Genomic DNA, 14,337 nt, shown 5'->3' with positions numbered 1-14,337 from the left:
CATTCCAGATCATTTTAGTTCACTGATTCCTAAAATGTAGATATTCACCCTTGCCATCTCCTGGTTGACTGCTTCCAATTTGCCTTGATTCATGGACCTAACATTCCAGGTTCCTATGCAATATTGCTCTTTACAGCATCAGACTTTACTTCCATCACTTGTCACAGCCACAGCTGTGTATTGTTTTTGCTTTTGCTCCATCTCTTCATTCTTTCTGGAGTTATTTATCCACTGATCTTCAGTAGCATATTGGGCACGTACTCACCTGGGGAGAATAATGATAGTGATTTGGGATCTCAGAAAAAGAAAGCAGGCCAGGATTGAGAAAATGCAAGAAATGTTTATCAAAGACCTACAAGAGCTAAGGAATAAACAGATGAATAAAACACTAGAAGGAATCCATAGCAGAATAACTGAGGCAGAAGCACAGATAAATGACCTGGAGGACAGAATGGTAGAAATCACTGCTGCAGAACAGAATATAGAAAAAATAATGAAAAATAATGAAGACAACCTTAGAGACCTCTTGAACAACATTAAATGCATGAATATGCACATTGTAGGGATTACAGAAGCAGAAGAGAGAGAGAAAGGACCTGAGAGAATACTTGAAGAGATAATAGCTGAAAACTTTTCTAACATGGTAAAGGAAATAACTGACCAAGTCCAGGAAGCACAGAGAGTCCTATGCAGGATAAATCAAAAGAGGAACATACCCAGATACATAGTCATCAAACTGACAAAAATTAAAGACAGATAAAATATTAAAAGCAGCAAAGGAAAAATAACAAATAATATACAAGGGAACTCCCATCAGGCTATCAATTGACTTCTCAACAGAAACTGTACAAGCCAGAAGGGAATGACATGACATATTTAAAGTGATGAAAGGGAAGAACTTACAACCAAGAATACTCTACCTAGTAAGACTCTCCTTCAGATTTGATGGAGAAGTCAAAAGCTTACCAGACAAGCAAAAGTTAAGAGAATTCAGCACCACCAGCTTTACAACAAATGCTAAAAGAACTTCTCTAGGCAGAAAACAATATAAGGAAAAGACCTACCTACAGAAAATGAACCCAAGACAATTAAGAAAATGGTAATAGAATCATTCATATTGATAATTACCTTAAATGTAAATGGATTAAATGCACCAACCAAAAGACATAGACTGGGTGAGCAGATGAAAACTGTGCATGTATGCATTTACACTTACCACATCACTCTGCTTGACCCCCCAAATTGTATGTAATTATTTTATATTGTTAGGCTAATCATGTTCCTGTTATGGCTCACAATTGTTATTATCTTTTATGTTTTGTTTGGCTATTGATTGTGAAAACTGATAAACATATTTTACTATTGTGATTATATAATTGCTACTCACTTAATACCATTGTATCATGGTCAACAGAAAAATTATAGAATTCTATATCACCAAAACTACATTCAATAGAAAAACCTGTAATCACTTTTCAAAATCCAGATGCATATCAGAATTATCTTGGAATTAAAAAAAAATACAATTGCCTAGGTATGGCTTTTTTTTTTTTTTTGGCCAGAGCTCCAGATATGTTTCTAGTAAGCAGCCATTTTTAAAAGCAACTGGACTGTATGAGGATCTTTTACCTTTATCTAGTTTGTTTCACTTTTTAAATTTCAAATTCAGTGCTCGCGTTTCATTTAGTTTATATTTTCGAACTTACACAACTTTCTTATTTTTTCTTTGATATTCTTTCTTAAGCCTTTATCAAGCATAGTAGAAAAACTTTTGTATGTATATATATAAATAATAGGTATAATACATATATTTTAGAGAACTTATGAATTTTTCCCTAACTAAAAAATTAATGACTTTTTTTTTTATTCTTCCAATTTTATTTTATTTTTAAACTTTACATAATTGTATTAGTTTTGCCAAATATCAAAATGAATCCGCCACAGGTATACATGTGTTCCCCATCCCGAACCCTCCTCCCTCCTCCCTCCCCATACCATCCCTCTGGGCCGTCCCAGTGCACCAGCCCCAAGCATCCAGCATCGTGCATCGAACCTGGACTGGCAACTCGTTTCCTACATGATATTTTACATGTTTCATTGCCATTCTCCCAAATCTTCCCACCCTCTCCCTCTCCCACAGAGTCCATAAGACTGTACTATACATCAGTGTCTCTTGCTGTCTCGTACACCGGGTTATTGTTACCATCTTTCTAAATTCCATATATATGCGTTAGTATACTGTATTTATGTTTTTCCTTCTGGCTTACTTCACTCTGTATAATAGGCTCCAGTTTCATCCACCTCATTAGAACTGATTCAAATGTATTCTTTTTAATGGCTGAGTAATACTCCATTGTGTATATGTACCACAGCTTTCTTATCCATTCATCTGCTGATGGACATCTAGGTTGCTTCCATGTCTTGGCTATTATAAACAGTGCTGCGATGAACATTGGGGTACACGTGTCTCTTTCCCTTCTGGTTTCCTCAGTGTGTATGCCCAGCAGTGGGGTTGCTGGATCATAAGGCAGTTCTATTTCCAGTTTTTTAAGGAATCTCCACACTGTTCTCCATAGTGGCTGTACTAGTTTGCATTCCCACCAACAGTGTAAGAGGGTTCCCTTTTCTCCACACCCTCTCCAGCATTTATTATTTGTAGACTTTTGGATCGCAGCCATTCTGACTGGTGTGAAATGGTACCTCATAGTGGTTTTGATTTGCATTTCTCTGATAATGAGTGATGTTGAGCATCTTTTCATGTGTTTGTTAGCCATCTGTATGTCTTTTTTGGAGAAATGTCTATTTAGTTCTTTGGCCCATTTTTTGATTGGGTCGTTTATTTTTCTGGAGTTGAGCTGTAGGAGTTGCTTGTATATTTTTGAGATTAGTTGTTTGTCAAACCAGCTCTCCAACAAATACTAAAAAAAATTAATGACATTTTGACTCCACTTGTTTGACATAGTATGATTAGAATGCTAAATTTCTAGTTAAAAAAAATAGATATGCAACAAGCAACAAAGATTTGTTGTATGGCACAAGTAACTATAGTCAATATCTTGTAATAACCTATAATGGAAAAATATTTCAATAATAGCAAATGTACATACATATAACTGAATCACACACACAAATGAATTTTTTTTGAAATTTAGTAATGCTTATCTTTTGCCAGTTTTTCTAAATATCCTATGTACATCTAATAACAACATATGAGATGCAAAATTTTAAGTGTATTTGTGTAGGATATGATTAAATATTAATTAGTAAAATATAATTAATTGAATATCAGATCAGATCAGATCAGTCGCTCAGTCGTTTCTGACTCTTTGCGACCCCATGAATCACAGCATGGCAGGCGTCCCTGTCCATCACCAACTCCCAGAGTTCACTCAGACTCACGTCCATCGAGTCAGTGATGTCATCCAGCCATCTCATCCTGTGTCGGCCCCTTCTCCTCCTGCCCCCAATCCCTCCCAGCATCAGAGTCTTTTCCAGTGAGTCAACTCTTTCCATAAGGCGGCCAAAGTACTGGAGTTTCAGCTTCAGCATCATTACTTCCAAAGAAATCCCAGGGCTGATCTCCTTCAGAATGGACTGGTTGGATCTCCTTGCAGTCCAAGGGACTCTCAAGAGTCTTCTCCAACACCACAGATCAAAAGCATCAATTCTTTGGTGCTCAGCCCTCTTCACAGCCCAATTCTTACATCCATACATGACCACAGGAAAAACCACAGCCTTGACTAGATGAACCTTTGTTGGCAAAGTAATGTCTCTCCTTTTGAATATGCTATCTAGGTTGGTCATAACTTTCCTTCCAAGGAGTAAGTGTCTTTTAATATCATGGCTGCAGTCACCATCTGTAGTGATTTTGGAGCCCAGAAAAATAAAGTCTGTCACTGTTTCCACTGTTTCCCCATCTATTTCCCATGAAGTGGTGGGACCGGATGCCATGATCTTCGTTTTCTGAATGTTGAGCTTTAAGCCAATTTTTTCACTCTCCACTTTCACCTTCATCAAGAGGCTTTTTAGTTCCTCTTCACTTTCTGACATAAGGATGATGTCATCTGCATATCTGAGGTTATTGATATTTCTCCCACCAATCTTGATTCCAGCTTGTGTTTCTTCCAGTCCAGCGTTTCTCATGATGTACTCTGCATATAAGTTAAGTAAACAGGGTGACAATATACAGCCTTGATGAACTCCTTTTCCTATTTGGAACCAGTCTGTTGTTCCATGTCCAGTTCTAACTGTTGCTTCCTGACATGCATACAAATTTCTCAAGAGGCAGATCAGGTGGCCTGGTATTCCCATCTCTTTCAGAATTTCCCACAGTTTATTGTGATCCACACAGTCAAAGGCTTTGGCATAGTCAATAAAGCAGAAATAGATGTTTTTCTGGAACTCTCTTGCTTTTTCTATGATCCAGCGGATGTTGGCAATTTGGTCTCTGCTTCCTCTGCCTTTTCTAAAACCAGCTTGAACATCAGGAAGTTCATGATTCACATATTGCTGAAGCCTGGCTTGGAGAATTTCAAGCATTACTTTACTAGTGTGTGAGATGAATGCAATTGTGTGGTAGTTTGAGCATTCTTTGGCATTGCCTTTCTTTGGGATTGGAATGAAAACTGACCTTTTCCAGTCCTGTGGCCACTGGTGAGTTTTCCAAATTTGCTGGCATATTGAGTGCAGCACTTTCACAGCATCATCTTTTAGGATTTGAAATAGTTCAACTGGAATTCCATCACCTCCACTAGCTTTGTTCATAGTGATGCTTTCTAAGGCCCACTTGACTTCACATTCTAGGATATCCGGCTCTAGGTGAGTGATCACACCATCATGATTATCTGGGTCATGAAGATCTTTTTTGTACAGTTCTTCTGTGTATTCTTGCCATCTCTTCTTAATATCTTCTGCTTCTGTTAGGTCCATACCATTTCTGTCCTTTATCGAGCTCATCTTTGCATGAAATGTTCCTTTGGTATCTCTCATTTTCTTGAAGAGATCCCTAGTCTTTCCTATTCTGTTGTTTTCCTCTATTTCTTTGTATTGATCACTGAGGAAGGCTTTCTTATCTCTCCTTGATATTCTTTGGAACTCTGCATTCAGATGCTTATATCTTTCCTTTTCTCCTTTGCTTTTTGCTTCTCTTCTTTTCACAGCTATTTGTAAGGCCTCCCCAGACAGCCATTTTGCTTTCTTGCATTTCTTTTCCATGGGGATGGTCTTGATTCCTGTCTTCTGTACAATGTCATGAACCTCATTCCATAGTTCATCAGGCATTCTATCTATCAGATCTAGGCCCTTAAATCTATTTCTCACTTTCACTGTATAATCATAAGGGATTTGATTTAGGTCATATCTGAATGGTTTTGTGGTTTTCCCTACTTTCTTCAATTTAAGTCTCAATTTGGCAATGAGGAGTTCATGGTCTGAGCCACAGTCAGTTCCTGGTCTTATTTTTGCTGAATGTATAGAGCTTCTCCATCTTTGGCTGCAAAGAATATAATCCATCTGGTTTCGATGTTGACCATCTGGTGATGTCCATGTATAGAGTCTTCTCTTGTGTTGTTGGAAGAGGGTGTTTTTTATGACCAGTGCATTTTCTTGGCAAAACTCTGTTAGTCTTCGCCCCGCTTCATTCCGTATTCCAAGGCCAAATATGCATGTTACTCCAGGTGTTTCTTGACTTCCTACTTTTGCATTCCAGTCCCCTATAATGAAAAGGACATCTTTTCTGGGTGTTAGTTCTAAAAGGTCTTGTAGGTCTTCATAGAACCATTCAGCTTCAGCTTCTTCAGCGTTACTGGTTGAGGCCTAGACTTGGATTACTGTGATATTGAATGGTTTGCCTTGGAAATGAACAGAGATCATTCTGTCGTTTTGAGATTGCATCTGAGTACTGCATTTCAGACTCTCTTGTTGACCATGATGTCCACTCCATTTCTTCTGAGGGATTCCTGCCCTCAGTAGTAGAAATAATGGTCATTTGAGTTAAGTTCACCCATTCCAGTCCACTTTAGTTCGCTGATTCCTAGAATGTTGACATTCACTCTTGCCGTCTCTTGTTTGACCACTTCCAATTTGCCTTGATTCATGGACCTGACATTCCAGGTTCCTATGCAATATTGCTCTTTACAAAATCAGACCTTGCTTCTATCTCCAGTCACATCCACAACTGGGTATTGTTTTTGCTTTGGCTCCATCCCTTCGTTCTTTCTGGAGTTATTTCTCCACTGATCTCCAGTAGCATATTGGGCACCTACTGACCTGGTGAGTTTCTCTTTCAGTATCCTATCATTTTGCCTTTTCATGCTGTTCATGGGGTTCTCAAGGCAGGAATACTGAAGTGGTTTGCCATTCCCTTCTCGAGTGGACCACATTCTGTCAAATCTCTCCACCATGACCCGCCCATCTTGGGTTGCCCCACAGGCATAGCTTAGTTTCATTGAATAGAGAAGGCTGTGGTCCTAGTGTGATTAAATTGACTAGTTTTCTGTGAGTATGGTTTCAGTGTGTTTGCCCTCAGATGCCCTCTTGCAACACCTACCGTCTTATTTGGGTTTCTCTTACCTTGAGCATGGGGTATCTCTTCACGGCTGCTCCAGCAAAGCGCAGCCATTGCTCCTTACCTTGGACAAAGGGTATCTCCTCACCGTCGCCCTTCCTGACCTTCAATGTGGGATAGCTCCTCTAGGCTCTCCTGCGCCCGCGCAGCCATGGCTCCTTGGACATGGGGTTGGTCCTCCTGGTCACCACCCCTGGCCTCTGTCATGCGGTTGCTCCTCCCATCGCCGCCCTTGGCCTCGGGTTTAGAGGCGTGGGTTGCTCCTCCCAGCCGCCGCCCCTGGCTCGATAACATCATTCAAGATGCTCTTATTCTTATCTTTTCTTCACTTGATAAAATATTCTCAGAGAAATGTTAATGTCTGACTATGATTATATTTTTTCCTTTTCTTTATGTTTCTTCTGATTTTTGGTTTATGTATCAGTTTCTCTGTTGTTAAGGTGTCTAATGGTTTATGATGTTTATCTTCTTTGTGAATTGTACCTTTTATCATTAAAAATATTCATCTTTGCTTCATTTAAAATAAATAAATTAAAAAAAACTACAAAGATGTATTGTACAACACAAAGAATATAGCCACTATTTCATAAATTGAGATTATACATTTTATAAATGCAGTTGTGTAAATTTTGTGTATTTTATAAATGGAGTTTAACCTTTAATGAAAATGGGGGCCTCCCTGGCAGTCCAATGGTTAAGTGTTTGTTTCCATTACTAGGGAGATGGGTTTGACCCCTGGTTAGGGAAGTAGGATCCCACATGCCCCCGGGTGTGGCCAATAAATAAATAAATGGAATGGAAATGAAAAAAAATTATGAATATTGTATACCTATTACTTGTATGACATTGTACATCAACTATAATTCAATATAAATAAAATTAAAATAAAAAATATCATTTGAAGATATGATTATGTATAAGTAAAATATTGGGAATAAAAAGAACTCAGGAATTATCTAAAAATGACCAAATATAAACTGAAAGGATTTCTAGAGAATTGGTATTCTTTCAGATGATAAAATTTCTACCTATAAAACTAATGTAATAAAAAGTGAATCATTATAGCTAACACGAAAATTTAGCAAGGAATGCAGACACAAAATAAATATTAAAAATAAACAAACTTTTAAAAAATATAACTAATAAACAAATATAATAAGATACCATCCATGGGCAGAGAAGCCTGGTAGGCTACAGTCCATGGGGGTCACAAAGAATCGGTGAGCGACTTCACTTTCTTTCTTTACCATTTATAATAACATAAAAAACTATAAAATAGCTAAAAATCAGATAGAGAATATAACAGTATTCTGCAGAGAAATTCTAAAAACTACAAAGACCACGAGAGTATTTCCAATTAATAGAAGTTGAATGGAAGAAGTTATTACAAGGAATTATAATTTTCTTTAAATTATTCTATAACTTCAGTAAATTCCTAGTTAAAATTCCAGGTGAATTTTTCTAGGTACTTAATAAATTTATTTTTTTTTATATCATGTGGAAGAATAAATAACTATGTAGGTCTAAATCATTTTTTAAATAGAAGAGTGAGGTTTTATTCACGATGGAATAAAGTCTTAAATGCAAACAATAATACTAGAAAGTTAATAGTATATAATATGGCAGAATATTAGGGCCATACACTTAGTGCAGAATTATTTCTTGAATTAGATTTCCAGACTTGAAACTCTAGTGCCTTGGGAGAACTGGCCTATGGTGGGTTGTTCTTCCCTTGCCATATACATGATTAGTTAACTAGTGGACACTTAAGGGGGCCTAAGCGCTGGTGTCTCACCTTCCCAGCTTTGACTCCTAAGGGCTTAGTTCCTATCAGAGCCTATAACTAGCCTAGGTCCTGCTGGGCAGTGGTCCTGGGCTGGCCACTTCTTGGGGGATAGGAATAGGCATGTCCAGGAGGAGTGGGGGTGACATAAGTGTGCCACTGTTTGCATATTGTTTTCTTCTGTGCCACAAGGTATATTGATGTTTCTCCCCCCCTCCCTGCCCAAAAGGATTAATTTAAAAGTAAAAATTGTTGAATTTTGCTTTCTAAAAGTAAGACTTTCTCCTCAATAACTTATATATCTAACAAAATTAGTGGGCAAAAACTTGAGGGAAGTATTTGAAATTTTGAAAAAAAAAAAGTATTTTGTACATATATACAGAGAATAATATGGGAAACTTTAAAAAAGAGTGCTGAATGAATTACATTAATAAAGAACACATACAATACTTCTGTTGAAATTAGAGTTGAACTTTAATAGCTACAGAAATGCAAATTAAGATAAGATCTCATTTTATACAATTTAAAGTGCAAAATTAAAAAGCTGCAGCAGCCCAGTGTTTGCAGGGATCTGAAATAATTGAGTTGACCAAAATATTTTTTTGGTCATAATAATGTCATGGAAAGCCTGAAAGAACATTTTGGCCAACCCAGAAAGTGTAAATTCCAATGAACTGATGGTGATGAGGTAATTCTGGAGAGTTTGCTGTAGTAACTTGTCTAATGACATTCATATTGACCCTGAAATCCTACTTCTGATTATGAGTAACGGAAAATATTTACCCAGCTCCAAGAGGAAACATATGTAGAGATGTTTATCTCAGAGTTTTTATGGTAGTGAGGTGCTGGAAGCATATTAGATGTTCATCTCTATTATGGGATTCTATGTAGCAAGTAGAGACAACAGACTCAACACAGAGTAGTACGGGAAGATCTTTAAAAGAGTGCTGAATGAAATAATATTGATAGGTGAAGTATATACAGTGTAATACCATTTGTGGAAATTAAAGTTGTACATATCAAATATAGTACATTTTATAAGAATACCTAACAGGATAACATATTTATATATTAGAATGTGGGAAAGAGAAGGCTATGGGGATAAACAGATGAATCAAATATTTCACAGAGAAAGACTGCTGGACCAAATGATGTCCATGAGGCCATAATGGAGGAGAATGATTAACTCAACAATCTGTACTTAAGATTTCAAAGGCAAAACACAGCACAGAAAAATAAACATTGGAAAATATTTAATGAAAGAGTTAGGATGATGGGTTACACCATGAGTAGTTTCTTCTCAGGGAAAAATATATAATATTGTATAAAGTACTTGTATGTCTAAGAACAGAATCAAAATATCTGCAATATCAAAACACTGGTTGAAAATGTCAAGGTTTTTGTACTCAGCAAAGCTACAGTTAGAGAAAAGTTTCTATATTTTACCACCGGGTGGCAATAGAGATTAAAACAGCTTCAGCATCTTAGTTATTCAAAAATTAGAAGTTTTAGGCTCAGAGAGTAAAGAATCTGCCTGAAATACAGGGGATCTGGGTTTGATCCCTGCATGATGAAAATTCCTTGGAGAAGGGAATGGCAACTCAATCCAGTATTCTTGCCTGGAGAATTCCATGGACAGAGGAGCCTGGCAGGCTACAGTCCACAGGGTCACAATGAGTCAGACACAACTGAGCGACTAACACTTGTTTCACTTTCAAGGCCCCCACATCAGCAAACAGCTTACAAACTCAAGCTTAAATGGATAATAACTTTTTATATCTAAAAATAATTGAAAATTACTTACAAAAACATGCACAAAACCTCCTCACCTTTGGTCCTGAGGCCACAAGGAAATTTCTCTCACTAGTTCTCATAGAGGAGAAACTATTTGGTATAGTAAAAGATGTTCTCAAGGAGTATTATTTGAGTAAATTTCATGAGGTTCACAGGCATGTTTAAGTTTCTTAAGGTAGGGTAATCATGTCAGCCTGAAAAAAAAAATGGGCAAAGTATTTTTACACAACATGCAGGATCTGGTCCATGGGAGCAGCTCTCTGATGTTCTGGAAAACTCAATGGCAAGTTTTGCATAACTTACATGAGTGAGTAGACTGTTAAGTCCCATAAATATTGTTTATGTTGAAATAATTTGAATTATGTTTTTTATCAGTGCAGACATTTTAGGTTATGTACTCTAACGTACACCTGTGTACAACAGTTTTATACTATGTTAAATGCAGAGAAGTAACATTAATAATCGGCAGATTATTAATAATACAGATGGAATTTGCAATTGGAAATTTTTGTGGCTTTTGGATACTTACTCCAGGACAGTTGTTTGAATCTCTGGTTTGCTCTCTGGAGACTGATAGTATCTGTGCTACTGCTAAATCACTTCAGTCGTATTTGACTCTGCGACCCCATGGACGGCAGCCCACCGTCCCTGTGATTCTCCAGGCAAGAACACCGGAGTGGGTTGCCATTTCCTTCTTCAATGAATGAAAGTGAAAAGTGAAAGTGAAGTCACTCAGTCGTGTCCGACTCTTAGCGACCCCATGGACTGTAGCCCACCAGGCTCCTCCATCCATGGGATTTTCCAGGCAAGAGTACTGGAGTGGGGTGCCATCTGTAGTGAGGACCAATATTCTCGAAACATAATTTGATTCTGCTGTAATACAGAGGGTTTTCTTGACCTTCCTACAACTCTGTCCAACTCTAATATGCAACCAATTACACTTCAAAGAGAATGCCAAAGACTTTAGAAAGAGAAATATTTAAGATGAGTATGAGCCCTAATTTGGGCATAAATTGTCCTGAGACAAACATCCACAGTTTTTGAACAGTGATATTTCCAGATGACCTATTTAAGTTACTAACTATACATTTAGTACCTAAATAGATAGATACTGCCAAATAGGGTTATATGGAAGAGAATAGTGATTGTCTCCAAGAATCTACTTTGTACTTCCTCTAGAATAAATCAGCTCCCAATTATAGCCAGCAGAATAAGACTGCACCTCTTAGGCAACCTTTTAGCTGGCTGTGGTCATGTGCCTGTGGTCTGTTCAACATAGTGTACAGCTACTGCAAAGTGGAACTGAGGCAATGTGGGATGAGTATGCTTCACAAATTCCTTTTTCCTTATGCTGATTAAAAGGAGAACTTGATGAAAGATCCTCTTGAATTATTTCAGAGAACAGGATGACCTTTGGAATGAGTACCAAGCATGGTAAAGACCTAAAGAAAACAAAAAAGCAAAACCCCACGCCCCCCAAACAAAAGAGGAAACTAGAACCAAGTCCCCCACACAATGAAATGTCATAACAACACCGAACTACCTGCTTCTCGTCTTTTCACAAGACATATAACTGCATGTTTTTAAAGATTTTGTTAATCTGAAATTTCTGTCACTTACAGTCGAACTTGATTCTAACTAATCCAGGGTATTGCCTGAATATCAATGAAAGGTTGATAACTTTGGCTTTCCTTTTGCCACTGTGGCACAGCCACGATCATGCTCAGGCTTCAGCGTCCTCCAATGCAAGAAAAAGAGCTGGTTGGACCCCACTGAGACTAATGAAATATCCAATGCCAACTCCCATCAGCAGATCCAGAAGCTGATCCTAGATGGGCTGACTATCCAGAAGCCTGTCACTGTCACTGTTCATTTCTGGGCTTGAAGCTGAAAAAAACACCTTGGGCTGCCGAAAGGGTAGGCATATGGGCATAGATATGTGAAAGGGTATCCAGTGCTGAAAAAGGTAACCTAGATGAAGAGGATGAGGATAAGAGTTGTGCACAGACTACTCAGAAAATACCACAAATCTAAGAATAATGACTGCCATATTTATCACAGCCTCTACTTGAAAGTGAAGGGTAATTTATTCAAATCAAATGTGTTTTCACAGAACATATCCATAAGCTGAAGGTGGACAACGCTTGTAAGAAGCTTCAGGCCCACCAGGCTTAGGCCTTTCAGATCTAAGGCTAGAAAAGCAGAAAGGACTTTGAAGAGGGGCTCCAGGCCAAGAAGGAGGAAAGCATCAAGGCTCTGTCCAAGGAAGAAGAGACCAAGAAATAGGTTCTACCCTTCTTGTCTGTACACAGTGGCACTGGCAATTACGTAGATCACTCGTTCAATAAAACAAGTCTTTGTCTGCCTAAAAAAAAAATAAAGGTTGATAACTTTGATTTTTAAAAAAAATTTTGCTAAGGCTAAATTAAATTTTTCACAATAACACCTATGTTACCTGTATCTAATTTTATTTTTATCTGTATGTTTTCTAAGGCAAAGGAGAAAATACAACTAGACATTCCAAAATTTATATGATAAGAAACATGTTAGATATCAGCATGAACTTCTGGGAAAATGGTAGGGAGAAATATTTCATAATTCATCTCACTGAGATAAATCCAAAATAGAAAAAGGAAATTTCTCTGTGTTGAACTCAGAGAAGAGCTGCAACTTAAAACCAAGAAAAGTCTGTAACTTATAAACAAAGTTGGAATAATGTTTAAACACACAGTTTCACTCATTTTAAGTAAAATGGAAGATCAATGGATGTCCATGGTTTAGGATAAAAAGTTTAATTCAGAAGAGAATTAATGAAGGTTACTGGGGCCTTTGTTAGAAGATAAGCATGGAGGGAAAAATCATTATGGAAATGGAGAACAAATTAATGTATGAGAAATGTTTGGCTTTAGAAATTAGGGAATGACAACATGAGGTTTTGATCTTGCTAGTATGCAGTGGCTCATGTGGTTTAACATGGAGTTTTATGAAATTTTTAATTAAAAAGATTATTGTAGTATAGTTGATTATAATATTGTGTTAGTTTCAGGTGTATCACAAGGTGAGTCAGTTCTGTGTATACATATAGTCAACTCTTTTTCATATTCTTTTCCCATATAGGTCATTATAGAGTATTGAGTATATTCCTGTGCTATTTAGTAGATTCTAATTAATTATCTATTTTATATATAGCAATATGTATATGTCAATCCCAGTCTCCCAGATTATTCCTTCCTCTTTCCCCTGGTGACAATAAGTTTGTTTTCTACATCTGTGACTCTATTTGCATCTGGTAAATATGTTCATTTTTACTATTTTTTAAATTTCATATACAAGCAACATCATATGTTGTCTCTCTGTCTATTTCACTCAGTATGACAGTCTTGGGTCCATCCCTGTTGCTACAAATGACATTATTTTGCTCTTTTTTTTTTAATGGTTGAGCAATATTCCACTATATATACGGGCTACATTTTCTTTATCCATTCCCAACATAGAGATTTTTGTATGCTGTGTAGCCTTTTTATTGTGGCCTGGACAGGCTTTAGAAGGAATTTGCTTCTAGTGTTCACTTGAGGGTTACTGTGCTAGGTTGCTGCTACTTAGGATGGTTTTGTCCAAGTCAAGTGGCTATTTTTTATACAGATGAGTGTCCTAGGTCAGTTTCTAAGGAAACACACTCAGGTGCGTGCAGGAGGCTTGCTGGGGGTGCTCTCAGCAACAGCAGGATCGAGGAGAGGTGAGGCTGAACTGTGCTGCGGATTCAGTAGAGGATTTAATAAAACTCACAGAGACTTCTGGAGCTAGGAGAACCCTTCAGAGACTTCCTAAAGCTAGGTAATGTGACGTACTTTTTACTCATATATTTGATATATGCTTTCTGCAGGGAAGAGATGTTCCCTTGGACAAACCACCTCTTCCAGTGAAGGCAATTCCCGGAGAGGAGCATGTCTGTGAGCTGTCAGCAGCCAACACTCCCTGAGACTGAGGAAACATGCATGCTCATCTTGAAGGGGGTACACTGGTGGCTCCACAGCATCTGCTAGAGCAAGGGTGCATTTCTATGGAAGTAGAGATTTACTTGCTAAGCCTTGAATAAACACACAGACCTCACAAAGTCAGTGTTGAAAACACAGGCCACAAAGCAAATCTTAAAAAAATGTGCATGAGATTCTATAAGCAATGGCCTTCGATTAGG

General features: G+C 37.6%; 1 pseudogene; it reads left to right on the top strand.

The window, feature by feature from the left end:
• Positions 1–451: 451 nt before the first annotated feature.
• Positions 452–12,428, top strand: LOC109556710 (large ribosomal subunit protein eL19-like; annotated as a pseudogene).
• Positions 12,429–14,337: the final 1,909 nt, after the last annotated feature.

The sequence above is a fragment of the Bos indicus genome, chromosome 3, assembly GCF_029378745.1.
Source record: "Bos indicus isolate NIAB-ARS_2022 breed Sahiwal x Tharparkar chromosome 3, NIAB-ARS_B.indTharparkar_mat_pri_1.0, whole genome shotgun sequence".
Classification (NCBI taxonomy): domain Eukaryota; kingdom Metazoa; phylum Chordata; class Mammalia; order Artiodactyla; family Bovidae; genus Bos; species Bos indicus.
Note: the sequence above shows the minus strand (reverse complement) of the source record. Positions and strands in the feature narration are given on the sequence as shown.